The sequence below is a fragment of the Garra rufa genome, chromosome 1, assembly GCF_049309525.1.
Source record: "Garra rufa chromosome 1, GarRuf1.0, whole genome shotgun sequence".
Lineage (NCBI taxonomy): Eukaryota > Metazoa > Chordata > Actinopteri > Cypriniformes > Cyprinidae > Garra > Garra rufa.
The window spans coordinates 92,839,835-92,851,736 of NC_133361.1; the positions used below are offsets into that span (position 1 = coordinate 92,839,835).

At 39.2% G+C, this 11,902-nt stretch overlaps 1 long non-coding RNA gene across 1 annotated transcript; it reads left to right on the top strand.

Moving 5' to 3' along the window:
- The first annotated feature begins 5,959 nt into the window (after window positions 1–5,959).
- On the top strand, window positions 5,960–11,392 carry LOC141340524 (uncharacterized). The gene is made up of 3 exons (XR_012356585.1): window positions 5,960–9,168; window positions 9,243–9,319; window positions 9,645–11,392. It is a non-coding gene; the product is annotated as an uncharacterized lncRNA (long non-coding RNA).
- The last annotated feature ends 510 nt before the right edge of the window (window positions 11,393–11,902 follow it).

Here is an 11,902-nt window from a genome sequence, read left to right on the forward strand (position 1 = left end):
AAGATCCACACGTTTGTGAATCCAAAGTCTCGAATAGCAGTGAGTTTTGTTTATTCTCCCAAAGTGTGTTCACCTGTATACTGTTTAAAGAGTATACTGTTATCTTTAGTCTGTTTGCTGATTAATATGCTTAAAAGAGGTTAAAATGTGAATATATGTATAACATGGGTGGTGTTTAGGTGACAAGATGTACAAATATTTCATGTATAATCAGACTGTGTTTTCTTTTTCTTTTTGTTTGTTTTATCAGCCACATACAGGCCACTGCCGTTGTTTTGTACAGCCTTCAAAAGGTTGATGACATTGTTTGCACCAGTTCAAGTCAAGTGGGGCTTGTGATTTGGGTTTTTTGATTGGACATTCATTTTCTGAAGAACATTTTTTATTTATTATTACTTGCTATTTTATTCGCAGTCCGACAAACCTTTTCCTGAACAAAACATTAATGCTGAGTCTCCTTTGAGGCCCAGTCAGGAATAAAAGAATCCTCTTTTTTTAGATGGTTTGACTGTGTCTTTTTATTTAACATATTAAAAGGACGCCCAGCCGGCCACATCTATTTTGGCGTCAGAAGTGGGATTCTGTTTTGTTCAGGGTTAATTTATTTTTGTCACAATAGTGCAAAGGTAGAAGGGTGCAAACAACGGTAGTGGCGAAAGGTAACTGAGTGCTAGAAGGACCTGCATCAGTACATCCTGACAGAGAAGAGCGGCAGGACCATTGGGTGTGAGGGCATCGAGAAGGACAGTGCATTTTGAACTGACTCTTCGAGAACTGAGACTTTCTGTGACTACAGCTCAAAGTCATGGATGCTGAGGATATGGACGGTGCAGCCACAATGGCGGAGAACATTCAAGGTGCAGATGCTGCAGCAGCAGAAATGGACACTGAGGGAGGTAACCCCATCTCACAGCTTCAGTCCCAGATCCTGGAGTTGGGACGTAGACATGATCAAGTAATGTCAGCTCTTTCTAACATGTCTAATGTCCATACTAGATCCTACAGTATGTGTATATACCAAGAGAGAGACAAATTGTACCTTTCAGTGGGAATCCGGGTAAAGACTGCCAAAATGTTGACGAGTTCATTGAGGAACTTGAGAGGGTTATAAGAGTGAGGGGGCTGAGTACTGAGGATCAGGTAGATTTTTTCCTTTCCCACCTAAGGGGATCAGCACTAGATGAAGTTAGGCTACCTAACACTGTTCGGGAGGCAGACACAATCTGTCAGTTTAAATCTAGATTAAAGACACATCTCTTTAACTTGGCTTACACATAAAAACATTAACACATTCCTATAACTCAAATCCGTTAAAGGATTGTTAGGCTGCATTAATTAGGTCACCGGAACCGAAAACACCTCCCATAACATCTGTTCCACTCGTTGCATCGTAAAAAGAATGGCATCTACGCTAATATTAGTCTGTTTCATTCTTATTCCGAGGTCACCGTAGCCACCAGACCCAGCCTGTATCCGGATCAGATGGTCACTGCAGTCCCCCGGATCCAGTCCGTACCCAGCTTAGATCATGGATCACCACCTGGAGATGACTTCAATAGGCTATATGCACGCTCCACTTCCGCATTCCACATCAGACCGCAGTCCTACTTCCGGTTGTTGGAGTCATCGGCGAAGCTGAGTGAAATGGCTGAGAGGTTGGAGTTCACCCGGTGCTTACTGGAGTTACCAAAAGTAACAATCAATGATGTAAGGCGAATTGTCTTGTTGTTCAGCTCTACCCCACAGAATAAGATGGAAAGGGGATTTAAATTTTACGTTTCCTCTTACATCTGTAATTATGAAGGTAAGTTGCTAATGCTAACTAGCCTTAGTAGAAGTTATTTTTTTTTTTTTAGCCTTAGCAGAAGTGTTTGAAGATTTATATTTGTACTAGCTATCCACCAGCGGCTAATAGCGTTATTTAAAACATGTTTTACTTGCATGGGAGCCAACCTCAAAATACAGTAAGATTTTTTTGCTGAAACAGTGGTAATGCTGTTACAGGGTAGCTGAGTATGACTCTGTTGTAGCCGGATCTGTTGAAGGTACCATAACTTTGTTATAACACCTTGTTTGAAAGACAGGAGACCTTGATTGGATCCAGCATAGTGTTTTTTTTTTGATCAAAGTTTTTTTTATTAGTTTCCGCAGTGTATAACACATACATAGAAATCCAAGCATAAAAGTACAGAAACAAACACAAAAATACAAAGTTACCAAACTAAAGTCAAACATCCCAACTCCCCAGTCGCCAGACATATATATATATATATATATATACAATGCGTACATACAGAAGTCCCAAAAAGAAATGAAAGCAAACGGTGTAGTATAAGCCTAGTGTAGCATATCCTATAATGAAGATCCCCCTTTCTGTTACCTTTTCACAATACCGCCTTGGATGCATCCATATCTGCTATGGCAGTTAAGAAAGGCTGCCAGATATTATAAAATTTCTCAGTAGACCCTTTGATGGTATGTCTAATTTTTTCCAGCTTAAGTTGACCCATGCTCTCTCTTATCCAGTGGGTATGTGTCGGTGGAGTAGGGTCCTTCCATTTAAAGAGTATCAGCCTCCTAGCTAGGAGAGATCCGAAGGCCAGCACAGTGTTCATCCTTTTGTTAGTAATTATGTTTTCTGGGGCCACACCAAACAATGCAATAAATGGAGATGGTTCTATTCTCTCTCCAAACGTCTTGGAGAAGGTCTCAAAGATATTAACCCAATATGTGTAAAGCTTCGGGCATGACCAAAACATGTGCAGCAGGGTGGCAGGATCCTGTCTGCATCGATCACATGTGGGGTCTATATCAGGCTTAATTTTAGAGAGTCGGGTTTTGGACCAATGCAAGCGATGAACAATTTTAAACTGTATCACAGCATGTCTAAGACAGATGGATGACGAAAAAATTCCTTTTATTATATTGTGCCAAATTTCTTCTGAAATAGGTTCCTCCAGATCTGTTTCCCATTTATTTTTAAGCAGATCAAGTGACTCTAGATTATGCATATTAAGTAATTCATATATCCTACTTACAATTTGTTTACCGACTGACTTATATTCAAAAATTGAGTCTAATAGAGAAGTAGGAGGGCATGCTGGAAAACAATTAGAGTTCAACGCTACAAAGCTCCGAAGCTGCAGATATCTATAAAAATGTGAATTAGGGATGTCATATTTCTGAACCAACTGCTCAAAGCTAACAAAATTCCCCTCGACATACAGATCAGATAATGAAACCACACCCTTTTTAGCCCAAACATCAAAAGCTTCATCAATCATTGATGGGGTAAACATGAAGTTCTTTGCAACTGGAGCAGCCTGTAATAGATCTTTAAGTGCGAAGGACCGTCTTATTTGGTTCCAGATCTTAACTGAGTGTATAACTATTGGGTTTGAGGTTAAGCTAGATATGGGCTGTGTAAATGGTAGTTTAGAACACAATAAAGCTGTTAGCGAGGTAGGTTTAACTGCTGCCGCCTCTAATGCGGGCCATGCATAGGATGAGTCATCCTCAGTTACCCAGTAGAGCATTGGTCTTATGTTGGCTGCCCAATAGTAGTACATGAAATTCGGAAGTGCCATCCCCCCCATTGAACGCGGTCTCTGTAATATACTTCTTTTGATTCTTGGCGGTTTTTTATTCCAAATGAATGATGAAATTTGATTATTCAATTTAGAAAAGAAAGATTTAGTTAGAAAAAATGGAAGGCACTGAAAAATATATAAAAACTTTGGCAGTATAGTCATCTTTACTGTATTAATTCGCCCACCCAGTGAAAGAGGCAGATTGTCCCAACGTTCAAAATCGTGTTTCAAACTAGATAAAAGGGGCTGAAAATTGGCTATATATAAGTCTTTATATCTGCGTGTAATCCAAACACCCAGGTATTTCAATTTATTATGGCTAATTTTGAAAGGGACTGAGCCTAAACATGACAAATTAATTTTATCACCAATAGGCATTAATTCACTTTTTTGAACATTAATTTTATATCCAGATATTTTACTAAATTCGGTAAGTAAATTCAACAATTTAGGAAGACTTGAGCGGGGGTTTGATAGATACAGCAGCATGTCGTCCGCATATAACGAGACTTTATGCTCCAGCCCTGCCCGCTGAATGCCCTCGATATCAGCCCTTTGCCTCAGGGCTAGAGCCAACGGCTCCATTGCTACTGCAAACAAGAGTGGGGAAAGAGGACAGCCCTGTCGCGTGCCACGCTGGAGCTCAAAGTAAGCAGATATATTATTGTTAGTCCGGACAGCAGCTAGCGGAGTTGTATAAAGGAGTCTGACCCAAGCAATAAATCTGTGCCCAAAACCAAATTTCCCTAAAATATCAAAAAGATAGTCCCACTCCACCCGATCAAATGCTTTTTCAGCATCTAATGAAAGAACTATCTCCAGCACGCCGGGCGGGGAGGGGCTATGAACAATGTTTAAAAGTCTTCTGACATTAGAGAAGGAATAACGATTTTTAATAAAACCTGTTTGGTCTGGGGATATAATAGATGGTAAAACCCCTTCCAAACGTCGCGCAAGGATCTTGGCCAACACTTTGGCATCAGTATTTAAAAGAGAGATCGGCCGGAATGAGCTGCACTCTAGGGGATTCTTATCCTTTTTAAGAATTAAAGAAATAACTGCTTGCCGCGTAGTTAGTGGCAGGGATTTCAGTAGGAGCGATTCTTCATAAACACAGGGTTTCCGCGGGGTCTTAAAAAGTCTAAAATTTAAAAATCTAAATTTTAGGCCTTAAAAAGTCTTAAATTCGCTGTTCTAGGTCTTAAATAATTTTACACAGGTCTTATTTTTCCGATGTCCATGTAACGCTACCTCTAATACTCATTTAAATTCTCTTTCTGTTGTTTCCGTGGTGTTGTAGTTCTTTATTTCACTATTCCAAATATAATTTGCTGTATTTAAACTACAAATGAGACCAGCATGCAATAGCCAATCAGCTTTCTGTTATTGCCGCGAGTCTCTCTCGGATTGTACCGGAGAAGTAAAATGGATTTAACTTTTTAGCTATGGGGAAGTGCAAGTTTAGCAATACTTAGCTTGAAAAAAACTGAATATAGAGCTTGGCTAAGGCCAGTTGCTAACAACTAGATTTTTTTCTCCCTCTGTGGAAGTTACTGCATCTTCAGAATCGCAGTAGCAGAATACAGGTCAAACTACCTTTTTCTGTATATAATGTTATCAATAATAATAAGAAATATAGGTCAAGCTAGCTGACCGCCAGCCTTCGAGATACTTTTAAAATGTTTTTTTTTGTTACTTGCCCGACCGAACAAACCGCCTGATTAAAACTGAAGTGACAAAAACAACTAGTGAAGCATCCAACGGCAAGAAAGATTCATATTTTAATACATTAAACGTAAACAGAAATTGATAATGGATAGTGTATTTCTGGTCTATTTGTGACATACTTTAAAACAAATGAATGTAACAGCACTCTAAAGAAACACACTGAGGTAAAAATTTAAAATGTATAGTTTATTTATAACATGATATAGTTCAGTAATATACCAAGTGAGCTTTCTGCTAAAAATTCTCACAATTACAAATGTTACATTAATTTTAGCTCAATAAAAAAGTAGTTAGTCAAGTAGTTACTTACATATTAGACAATATGCAACATTAGCAGAAGCATTCTCCTAGCAACGTTCTGCTATGATTCAGCGTTTTGCTCGAATCAGTTGAAATAACTCGCTCATGAAGTGACTTACCGCCACCTGCTGGTAGTTTAGTGTGTTTAAAAGTATGCCTCCACACCCAACATTTCTAATGTATATATTTATAAATCAATAAATGTATTTAAAACATTAATCTCACTTTTAATTTTGCAGTGTAAATTATGTAATCTCACTGTTAACAGCCATTTAGAATTTATTGATAAATTCATAAAATAAATTTCAAAGGTAATGCATACATTTCAAAAGTAAAAAAAAAAGGCATTTATAAAGGTAAATCAAATATGCAGATTTACGATGTAAAAGCAAATTTTTTTTTTTACATCAGATATTTCTAGTGGTACTTTTATGGGGATATTTTGTGTGGAATAGTATCTGCTGATATGAAAAGTTCACTGTATATCGTAGTAATAAATTTAATTTATGACAGCCATGAAATTGCGTTTACTTTTTACATTAAACACATTAAATATTACATATATGCATGTAATATAATATCTATTTCCATTACAGGTTTCGGTCTTAAATTTCATATAAGGTGGTATTAAAAAGGTCTTAAAAAGTCTTAAATTTCACTTGTGCATATCTGCAGAAACCCTGTAAACAGAAAGCAATAAAGGAGAGAGCTGATCCGAGAATTTTTTAAAGAAATCTGTTGGGAATCCATCTGGTCCCGGTGATTTGCCACTTTGCATAGATCTAATTGCTAAATTAATCTCTTCAACTGTAAGGTCTTTTTCCATCCCAGCAACCAGCTCTGGATTGATGGAAGGAATGTGAATTTTTCCAGAAAAATCCTCCAGGGAGGGAGGGTCCTCATAAGCCTCAGAGGTGTATAATGACTGGTAGTAGTTCTCAAAACATGCATTAATTTTTAAGCTATCAGTATTCTTGCAGCCCTGCTCATCATTAATTGCAGAGATTGTCTGATTGACGGTTTTTTGTTTCAACTGATGAGCGAGTAATCGCCCAGCCTTTTCCCCGTGCTCATAACATGTATGACGTGATTTAGAAATTAGATATTCTACCTGACGCGTTGATAGAAGATCAAATTCAGTTTGTAATAATATACGCTTTTTCATCATATCCACAGAGGGCGTATGACTGTTAAGCATGTCTATCCTCTGTATTTCATCTGTCAGCTCTTTGAGGCGCATAGTGTTGCTTTTATTTCTATTTGCACAGTATGATATTATCTGGCCTCTTAAGTACGCTTTTAGCGCCTCCCAAACAGTTAAAGGGGACATCCCTGGCGTTTGATTGATCTCGAGGAATGATGCAATCTCAGAAGAGATAAATTTAGTAAAATTATTTTCTGAAAGGAGCAGAGGATTGAGTCTCCAAGGGCGATAGCTGGTCTGTGTATCGGGAATACACATTGTCATGACTAAGGGGCCATGATCTGAAATGACTATGCTTTCATAACCACAGTTAGTAACAAGAGGAAGAAGTCTATTATCCAGAAAAAAATTGTCTATACGGGAGTAGGTGTTATGAACCGGGGAAAAAAATGAATATTCTCTTGAGGTAGGATTACGAAACCGCCATAAGTCAGCCACTCCATAGTTTTTAAGAAAGAGTTTAATCGAGCGAGCCGACCTGGACAGTGATACCCTTTTGGGCGAACTACGATCTAAAACAGGGGAGAGTACACAATTTGTATCGCCACCGAGAATAAGGTGGTGTGATGTCAGATTTGGTAGAAGAGAGAAAAAATTTGAAAAAAATGCAGGATTATCCCAGTTTGGTGCGTAAATGTTGGCCAAGATAACTGGAAACGAGAACAGCTGTCCTACAACAACAACATAACGCCCTAATGGGTCAATTTCTGTTTTAGTCATTGTAAATGGTATATTTTTATTAATAAGTATGGCAGCCCCTCTAGACTTTGAGTTAAAATTAGAGTGATATATCTGTCCTGACCAACTACTTCTAAGTCGAGAAAGATCCATAGTGCGCAAATGGGTTTCCTGAAGGTAGGCAATATCCACATTATGTTGCTTTAAATGCGCAAATACCTTTTTGCGTTTCACTGGGTGATTAAGCGATTTAACATTCCAAGTCATGAAATTGACTCGGCAGCCCTCCATTCTTCTAGCATTATTAGTATCAGTCATATTATGGGGATATAATTGGATACATGAAAATTAGGAATGCTACAGTGTAATAAAGAACGCAAGATACAGTGGGCATCTGTCAAAATAAGTCTGGCACTTGAGCTAATCCCACCCACCCCTTTATCACCAACAAGAACAGGGTGAACCCAATATCCTTCCAAAACAAATCCACACATCAAGTGTTTGTGTGTGTCGGGGACGCTATAAGATCAGCGAGAGAAAACAAAAACAAAAAAAACAACAACACAAAAACCCCCCCAGGCTCTCGTCAAACCCCTCATTCAAAGATCATTTAAGCAGCGTGCACTGTTATTAACTTAGATTCCACTTTGAACAGTGCCATTAGTAACACGAACATTAACATCTTTCAGTGAATCATGGCTGATCATCACGATTCCTTAATAGGTGAACAAAATTATTTATCAAAGGGAATAAAAACAAATAGCAATTCAGATTAATCAAACCTTCACATTCTTGTACCTGAGTAACATTTGGAATACCGTATACAGCAGTAGAGTTCAGTCTCAGTCCTTCTCAGTGGAAATGATGTTCTTCTTAACATACCTCTTCGCTTCCTCCGCATCTGTGAATTCTTTTTCTTTACCGTCATGTGAGATACGTAGCCGGGCTGGGAACAGGATACCAAAACGGACGCCTTGACGATTGTGCAATAATTTCCGGACCTCCGTGAACGCAGCCCTGGCCTTAGCGACGTTTGCCGTATAATCCGGAAAGATGGCGATTGATTCCCCGTTGAATCTTAACGGAGCTCGGGTGCGCGCGCGCTTCAGAACTTCCACCGCATCCTGAAAGTAATGAAGCTTAGCTACGATGGCCCGCGGCTTCCCATCCGATCTCCCTGGCACCAAGCTTCTATGGGAACGATCCACAAGAATATCTTTTTCCAAGTGCAGCGATTCCCTCAGCAGCCTAGTCACCGACCCGGTGGAACTTGACCCATCCGTCTCAGCTCCAGCATAGTGTTTTTGATGTTCCTTTAGTACTATATTTAAATTCAAAGACAGAGTTTTCATATCACAGCTGAATTCCTAGCTATCCTATTCAGCTATCTTCTATCGTGTCTGTTCTACATTAAAGGGCTGCATATACTTTTACCTTTTAAACCTATTAACATCTTTTCTTTTTGCACTTTAGGTGACACTGCGAGATTCTGTGCCAGTTGTGCTGGTACGGAGCTCCTGCACCTGTGCAGCCGGCCAGGCAGTCTGCAACCATTTAGTGGCTCTGCTCTATCAAACAGCACATTACTCCGAAAGCGGGATGTCAGTTGTGCCAACGGTCCTTTCCTGCACTGAAACCGAGCAGAAGTGGCATAAACAGCGATCCATGGTTTGTTTTTGTCACATGTGTAACGTTTGTTTTTATTTAGTGCTTGTCCTAATAACTTGTCATTCTTTTCCTAGGGAGTGAAGCCTGGGCCTGTAGATACCATGGTTGTGGTGAAGGCCAGGCCAGGGACAAGTTCAACAAGCGGGATAAGGTATTATTTTTACTTAGAATGTAGAATCTGTGTTTAGAATTTGGAAATAGGTACAGTATTGTAAACTTGACTGAGATTTCAACAGAGGATAAATAGATAGACTTTACTTAAATTATCTAACTTAGAAAAATGTTACTATGAATTTTTGACAAATTAAAGTTATTACAACTACATTTTATGGCACCATAACAAATTGTAGCAGGTTATTAGTGAGATCTTCAGTTATTTTTACAGTATAAAGCTGGATCTTCTCCACCAAAATACCTAATTGTCAATACAAACATTACTGCATTTTAAAAACAGTTTTCTTTTTGCTGTCTTTTAGGTCAACACTACAGGGTGGGCCATTTATATGGATACACCTTGATAAAATGGGAATGGTTGGTGATATTGACGTCCTGTTTGTGGCACATTAGTATATGTGAGGGGGCAAACTTTTCAAGATACGTTAAAACCAAGCACACCATTGTTTTTCTTGTGAAATTCCCAATAAGTCTGATGTGTCACATGACCCTCTTCCTTTTGAAAAAACAAAAGTTGGATCCAAGATGGTCAAACTTTTAAAATGGCCACCATGGTCACCACCCATCTTGAAAAGTTTGCCCCCTCACATATACTAATGTGCCACAAACAGGACGTTAATATCGCCAACCATTCCCATTTTATTAAGGTATATCCATATAAATGGCCCACCCTGTATAGAAGGCCTACAGTGGTGATTTGCCTGTCCCTTCAACACTTAACCCTCAAGCTCATTATGCTGGATTTGACCCACACAATTTGCCACTGATCTGTCACATGAACATCTCTGATGACAAACCACTTGTTGACTCTGTCTTTGGGAAAGTGCAGGCTGGGAGCATCTTGTCCTACCACCATCCTCTACCAACACCTGGTGGTATCATTACACATACAGATGCCCCTCCCTTTCCTCAACTGCCACCAGAAGACTGCCACATACCACCCGTAGTTTGCCACCTTGTGCCAACTAGCCAGGAACAGCTGCACCTCTCATCACTGGGTGTAACCTGGCCACAGTCTCACCTCATCGAAGCATCAACAAGAGGCCAGAGTGCAGCACCTGAGTGGCATGTCTTGAGAAAGGAGAGAGTGACCGCTTCCCAGTATGCCATGTGAGAGATGGGCGAACAGCGGAAAACCTGGCAGAAAGGATTATCCGGGGTGTAAGACAGACACAACAAATGAAGAGAGGGCTGGACATGGAGACTGGAGCATTAAAGGACTATGCAACTTTGAAAAATCTGAACTTGACTAAATGTGGACTAGTTATTCACCCCGACGCTCCCTGGCTCGGAGCCTCACCGGATGGGTCTGTGTATGATAGCCTGGAGAGACCTTGCTTTGGTCTTGTTGAAGTTAAGTGTCCAAATGTGCAGAGCTACGTAGACTGCAGATACCTCACAATGGAGCATGGCAAACACCAGCTAAAGCATAGCCATGCTTACTATTGGCAGGTCCAGGGGCAACTCCTAATCACCGGCATGCAGTGGTGCGCCTTTGTTGTGTGTGCCATTGATGATATGTTTGTGTAGCGGATCTACAGAGATGATGTTGTGTTAGACAGTATTAAGCTGAGGTGCGATTTGTTTTTCTTTTACATTTACCTACCCAAGTTCTTGTCTTTGAACTAGGGTAAAATTGTAATTTTTCTGTCATAGTTCTGGTTAGTTTTAGTTATGTACTCATTACCTCTGGTTCTGACCTGATTTAATCCTGTTTTACAACATTGTTATTTTAGTTCAGAGTTCTACCTTGTTAATATGTTAATGATGTAATTTGTTACTTGGGTTTCCATTTACACATACACTCAACAACAAACATACTGATATACTGATACATTCACATGATTAACTTTACATTTCTTTAAATAACACAATCTCTTGAGCTGTATCTGTGTGATGATTGTGATGACACAGTATAGCAGTATGTTTAAAAGTTTTTTTTAATGATGCTTGGGTTTAACATGTCTTCATGTCTGTCGGTCTATATACATTGAAATACTGATGTGACTTTGTTTTAACAAATAAATAAAGAGGTAACCTAAAAAGATAATATGTGAATGTTATTTATAAAATATAGTTTTACAAGACAAATTGCTTACTCAATAACTTAAAACACATAAGATGATGATTTACAAATGTATTCATGTTGTTAGATTTTTTACATAACTATACACAAGATGTTTGATTATGAAATTTACTATTTACAAATGATTATGGTGACAATTCTTTTTACTACGAAAAATGACACAAACAACATAGAACTGTAACAATCTATTTACAATGGCAAATTAGGATTTAGTGGCCCAGGCTTAAACAAGCGGCTCATTTTGGTTGTTGACCAAAATGCAGGCAACAGCAAAAAACTGATTGATGCTACCAGTGAGCGAAAGGGGAATGACTGTACTGAACAGTTTGTGTTCCTTCACCCTCCGAATGATTCGCTCGATGTGAACTCTGAGCCTCGCCCAGGGCTAGATCCACTGCTGCTGGCTCAGTGGTGTAGCAGTAATCGTGGTCATGGCAGTCAACCTCCATCACTGGCTCCTCATCATCAGGGAGA